The following is a 6,700-nucleotide window of genomic DNA, read 5'->3' as shown; positions in this document are numbered from 1 at the left end:
CATCCGTACCTATTGTTAAAACCGTATCTAAACAAGAAAATTCCTTAACCCAAGAGATCGCGAGCATTGAATATCTGGGTTGGAGCGCATAACTGTTACAAACTGAAACAAAGCAATAGTCAACAGACATAACCCAAACAATAAACACTTCGAAACGGAAACAGAGTCAGCAGCAATAAACACCAAACAACAAACACTTCGAAACGGAAACAGGGTCAGCGGCTAAGCATAAACAATACACACTTCGAGCAGAAACCCTAAAGCAAAAGTATATTTAAAGTATGTGTATCAGAATAATGTAATCAAATGTAATATTATATGTAGGTCTGTGACGAGGTAAACCCGAAGAACACAGCAGATGACTAACGACCAGGTATTAGTAATAATCTCTTTCATACCAATCGTCATAAACTGTTGCATTCCGTCATCCAGGGTTCCCTACTATGTCACAGAAAGCCAAATCACTATTTTACTGGCCTACAATGCTTACAGATATAAAAAGCACATAACTGATTGTAACACGTGTCATGAAGACAAGGGACACACTAAGACACCTGTCAGTTTAGGAAGCCTATCTGTGCCAAATCAATCCTTGAAAGAATATACGTAGAATTATTAACAGAATTACGAGTCTGACAGAGGGAATAAACACTTCTTAGTGTTAATAGTTCCTTGACACGTTATATAGAATTAATAGCACTAAAAAACAAAAACACCGCAATTGAGTGCGTTAGGAATATTTATGAGTGCTAAATCAGTAAAATATGGAATTCAACACATAATAATCTGTGACTCGGGTGGTGTAAATCAATAATAATCTCCTTAACACGTTGTGTGAATTCCTTTCCATTAAGAAAACCAATAATATATTTTATCACCCAGAGTCAATCGGTTTGGTAGAATAACGGATAATTAAATAGGAAGTGTCAATGTCTTACGAGTTACAACTCGTGATGTTGGATCCGAACTGGATTATAGCGGTTCTCGCGGTTTTAAATACGTTTATCATTTATCTTGTATCTTATTAAGTTGATGCCGCAAGTAGCCTTATACGGTACGCCGCTAGAACACTTTTTCCACATATTCAAGCCAACCATTAATTTATCAATATATATATATAAATATAAATAAATATAAAAAAATAAGATAAATATGGATACAAGTGGAGTCAATATAATACTCCGTAAGAAGTCGGAAGGGTTACAAATTATAATAAAAGGAATCACGATAAAATCAATAGCAAAACGTAACCATAGGTTAATTAAATATCTAAATATATAGCGTAAAGATTTGAACTCTAACTTAACGCTTTAGTAATGACAAATAAGCTAAAAGTTCAAACACATATCCAAAAAACCTACTGACATATTGTCTGTCCCCGGTGATTTATATTCGTAGTCAATGAAAAAAAAAAAATTAAATAAATAAATAATAAATAAACTAATAATAAATAAAATAAAATAAAAAAAATAAAAATAAAAGAAGATTTTAAAGTCAGGAAGTCTAGAAGTGAAAATGTTATCTATGGAATAATCCTATATGAATCTTATACAGGGCTAATAATATATATAGAATTTGTATGGAAACCTTTTCATATAGTTTGAATAAGGAATATTTATTTAACATAATGCCAACATGAAACTAATATATTGTTCAATTTTTGGTACTGTTGTTTTTTTTTTTTTCAGACATTCTTCTCATGCGGGTGGAGAATTTTAAAACACTAAAATATCATTTGAAAATACTAAAGTCGTATCTCTTTACAGCAAGTAACGTAACTCTTAGCTGGCTGAGAGCAATCTCCTGCCAAGTGACGACGTCATCATGCCGTATCAGCATTTGTTCCTTTTAACCTCAATGAATCTGCTTACACAGGCTTCATCTGTGTGTCGTCTCTGCTTGCAAAAGCAGATTGACTGGAGAAAGGAATGCTTAGTTCATGAACTTCACATGTGGTTCATAGGTCCACATGACAGGCCACATAACATAATTCTTATCCGTGTGGTGTAATGCAATTAGTTAAGGACTTGTAATCATTTTAAAATTAATGAACAATATAAGCAAATAGAATTTCTATAACAACAAAATGAATTAATTTTTTTTCTGAACCTCATAGACATTTGGAAGTATCACGATATGAATATGAAATATTTACTTGCAACATTAGCCTATTACAATTCAAGTAAAACATTCATGGGAAAATGTCACATTTTCTTGGAAAACCCAAAGTTTATTTAGAAATTAGTTACATAGTGGGTTTTTTTCGTTGCATCTCCCTACCTATTAATAAGTTTTAAAAAAAATTAACCTCAGAGGATGCGCACGAGAAAATTGAATATGAAAACTTTTTGTTAGGGCACATAGAATCATGATTAATATTCTCTTTGACTCTTATGCTGCCTGGCAATCTTACAAATAGCTCCATTTTCCACTTCGTTTTGTCTAGTAACTTACTACCAGTAATATAGAATTTTCTTTGAGATTAGTAGTTGATATCTATTTATTTTTTACTAATTATGGATATTTTTACAAGTCATCATAGACCTGGATAGGTTCACTCATTGTTAATGCCATGGATAAAAAGTTTTGTACAGCGGACTCTTTTTGAATTCCAAAATATCAGCGAATTCATGTGGGTTAAGTCTGGTCTAAATGGCTCTCTCCCCTCCCCTGTATTTGGATGTCGTCTGAATTTACTTTGCCCTTGTGACAAGTATAATTTCACTTGCAGGCTGATTAATGGAACCTGGTTACAGTATCCTGCAGTACGAGAGTTTCACATCGCAACTTCAAAAAATCGTTCGTCGCAGCGGACGACTACAGTCAAGTAACAAAAACCGCCTACAATGTGAAAGGAATTTCATGGACTTCTTCGACCGGACACCGTATCTCGTCGTTAATCTCGTTTTAATGCGGAATGCTCCGGCTACTGTCGGAAATCGACTAAAAAAAGGGACATACTTCCGACAATTACGACCCGAAGGATATTCAACTCTACTGCTGGCGAAGGACTCATGCTGGGATGATCTATTTCATCGCGAAACGTAATCGTGTAGCTTAGGATGCAGAGGAATAAGTATGAAGCGCAAAATAGAACGTTGGACCCGCCCAGGCAATTTTTCCCTTGTTTTAACCAGTTGAAAAAAGGCCGTTTCAATTGGCTATAGGTGGTTGTCTGGAACTGTGTAATGGACGAAAAGTTGTTCGAAAGCTAGTTAAAAGTGAAGTAGTATAACCTCGGTCATGTATCCTATATATATGAAGTGTCAATGTATCCATATATATAAAGTATATGTATCCTATATAAAATTGATCATAAATAACAGAGTCGAAATATATCTTTGCGTGTACGCAATAGGAATCTCTTATATAAATGATCATAAATAACAGAATCTAAATATATTTTTTGCGTGTACGCAATAGGAATCTATTTAAAGTCAACATATATTAATCATATTTTGATGAATCCATTATACATATGTATAAAACAAATCAGGTAGCCTATAATCAATCTGTTACCTTTTATCATACCAATATCTGCAGTTATATGAGTTAGTATATTGATTAATGAATCGAGATATAACATTTAGCATAAAAATCAACGAATCAATCAGCATAAACAATTAATAATTTTCAATCATCATATGATACTTGTTTTTTATCAGTTTAAAATATGATTTTTATCATGTTAATCTTCATTCTATGCAATTATCAGAGTACATTAGTATTTTCTGTAGCATATGTATCTTTAATGAGATGAAGTGAAAAACTGTATCATTATATATATCATGGTGATCAACTATTATTTACCAATATCATTGTTTTATTTATATTTTATTACTTGAATCAATTCATGTACACCATGAATTTTTATTTTACTAATATAATATATATATATTCACATAGTGGTCTGTATCACACTCCTATAAGTCAAATGCAAGTCAAGTTTGAGTAATATTTCAGTGGTTGGTTTTTTTGGTAGCTGACCGAGCTGATGTAAGTGTTTACATAATAAAAATATGGAATGTTAGTCCATATATATAAAAGTCTAAAACTAAAGAGGTCAACCAGATTGCTTGCAGGAATGTGATCAGACTAGAGACGCTAAAGATGACGTATACAATAAGTATGTAGGCTAAGATAACATCTGTGGTCATTCATTTGTTTATAAACATTAGTCCAAGCTCCCTGCTTGAGACAATTACCCCGACCTATTATTCAAACGGCCTACGTGATCTGTAGCGTGTCTCATTCGATTGATGTGTTCGTATGAAACTATGTCATCTGATAGTAGGTTCATATGTTCGAACTACTGTCTGTTCCTTCATAACTTGTAACAGAGATGGTAGACAGGCAGAAGAGAGTTAGCTATCGTCATTAGAAGACCTGTACCTCTTTACCTAAGCTTTATCATGTAGAGGAATAGGATTAGCCATCATCATTGGCAGAAGCGATCAAGCTATCGTCATAGAAGACTTGTACGATCATACCTGATCTTCATCATGTAAAACTTCAGAAGAATATACTATTTTTATACCTTGTGTTTTCTACAAGAACCTCACCGACCATGAGTTTAACACATCGTCGTAAAGATAATACCGACTTCGTAAGTGATCTACAAAACCCCAGACACTCCATTGAAGATGGAAGTGCAATACCAAGCCGACTTAGCGTATAGATTATCGCTAGTCTAACATTACCTCATAGGGCGCCTTATCATACAAGGCACAAGCCCTATAATATATACCTTTCTGTATTCTCACCTACGTAATCCTGTGGGATTCCGTTAGGATTTGTGGCTATATTTGTGCGTTTGTTTACGGTAACACAAGAGGAGCTCACAAGGATTTAGGCGTAAGTTGAATTAACGACAAAAAGTCCGCTGTATCTGCAATAGTTCACTTTTATTGAGCGTATTTGCAATCTCCTACTTTCATAAAAAATGGCTTACTATGACACATCTAAAACCAAGACGAAAAGGGTATTAGAGTAAGTTCCAAATATATATATATATTATATATATATATATATATATATATATATATATATATATATATATATATATATATATATATATATATATATATTTCTTCTTTTTTTTTTCTTTTCTTTTTTCTTTTTTACGGAAAATGCCATAACCATGAACACAAAATGGTGTTATAACTTCATAGCTCGTGCTAATTTATGACTCTTACGGTTCATGATTCCAGTTCACGATTCCAATTTGTTATGAAATCTTTTTGCAATGGACTTTCATGATTTCCTCAGTTTCTAAGAGGAAAAGCCTAGTCTTGAAGCCTCCTGAAACTCAATCTCAGTCTTCAATCCTTAAGAAGAGGCAACCATATTTGAAGACGATTATATTTCCTATCAACTGTCCTTACGAGATTGCTCGAGTAAATCCTATTATGCCGAGATTAACTCTATAATACACGAAGACTTTGACGAATATCTTCTTTTGTGTGAGTAGCAATGCCTTGCTTTTCTGAAGCTTATCCCTAATAAGGGGAGTTCGTAATCCAAACAACACGTGTGTAGGAAGACGTCAGATGACCATTCAATTTTAGAACAGCATTCAATGAGCATTTAATTCTGAAAGAGGGATTATTACTGCTCCTGGAATCACGTGGCGTTCCGCTGATAACATTTTTCAGACTTAAAAGTACTTCAAGTTTTTTTTCATTAATAATGCAGCGTACGATTCATGTTTTTCGACGACTGAAGAGATTAAGAATAATCCTCAATGGAGGGCGTATTTGACTGGGCTTCCCACTTTCATAATATATAATTTCCTTAAGCTTTAAGAGAATTATACATTAATTTTTATTAAAGCATGAAAAGCTCACGCTATACTTATAATCATTTATTACCCAATGGAGAAAATGGTATATTTATATGTTTATTTATTTATTTACCCATTACTTAATTTGATTATTTCCCCTGCTTTGATAACCTATCTCTTCTTGCTCTGTTTCCTATTGTCTTTTGTTACTTCTTTAAAATGAATACCAAAATATTCTTTGGAAACTTTAATTTAAAGTCAATGGCTCATGTGGACTTGCACCATATGAGAAGAGCATCAAAGAAATAGATACCCTAATCCAGACTGTAAGGATTGTATCTGCGGACATCAGGATGGAGTTTGGAATAGAAAAATGCGCCCTAGTCAACATACGAAAAGGCAAAGTAACGAGAACTGAAGGGATAAAGCTACCAGATGGGAGCAACTTCAAACACATAGATGAGACAGGATACAAATACCTGGGAATAATGGAAGGAGGGGATATAAAACACCAAGAAATGAAGGACACGATCAGGAAAGAATATATGCAGAGACTCAAGGCGATACTCAAGTCAAAACTCAACGCCGGAAATATGATAAAAGCCATAAACACATGGGCAGTGCCAGTAATCAGATACAGCGCAGGAATAGTGGAATGGACGAAGGCAGAACTCCGCAGCATGGATCAGAAAACCAGGAAACATATGACAATACACAAAGCACTACACCCAAGAGCAAATACGGACAGACTAAACATAACACGAAAGAAGGAGGGAGAGGACTACTAAGTATAGAGGACTGCGTCAACATCGAAAACAGAGCACTGGGGCAATATCTGAAAACCAGTGAAGACGAGTGGCTAAAGAGTGCATGGGAAGAAGGACTAATAAAAGTAGACGAAGACCCAGAAATATTCAG

The sequence above is a fragment of the Macrobrachium nipponense genome, chromosome 33 (genome assembly GCF_015104395.2).
Source record: "Macrobrachium nipponense isolate FS-2020 chromosome 33, ASM1510439v2, whole genome shotgun sequence".
Classification (NCBI taxonomy): Eukaryota; Metazoa; Arthropoda; class Malacostraca; order Decapoda; family Palaemonidae; genus Macrobrachium; species Macrobrachium nipponense.
Note: the sequence above shows the minus strand (reverse complement) of the source record.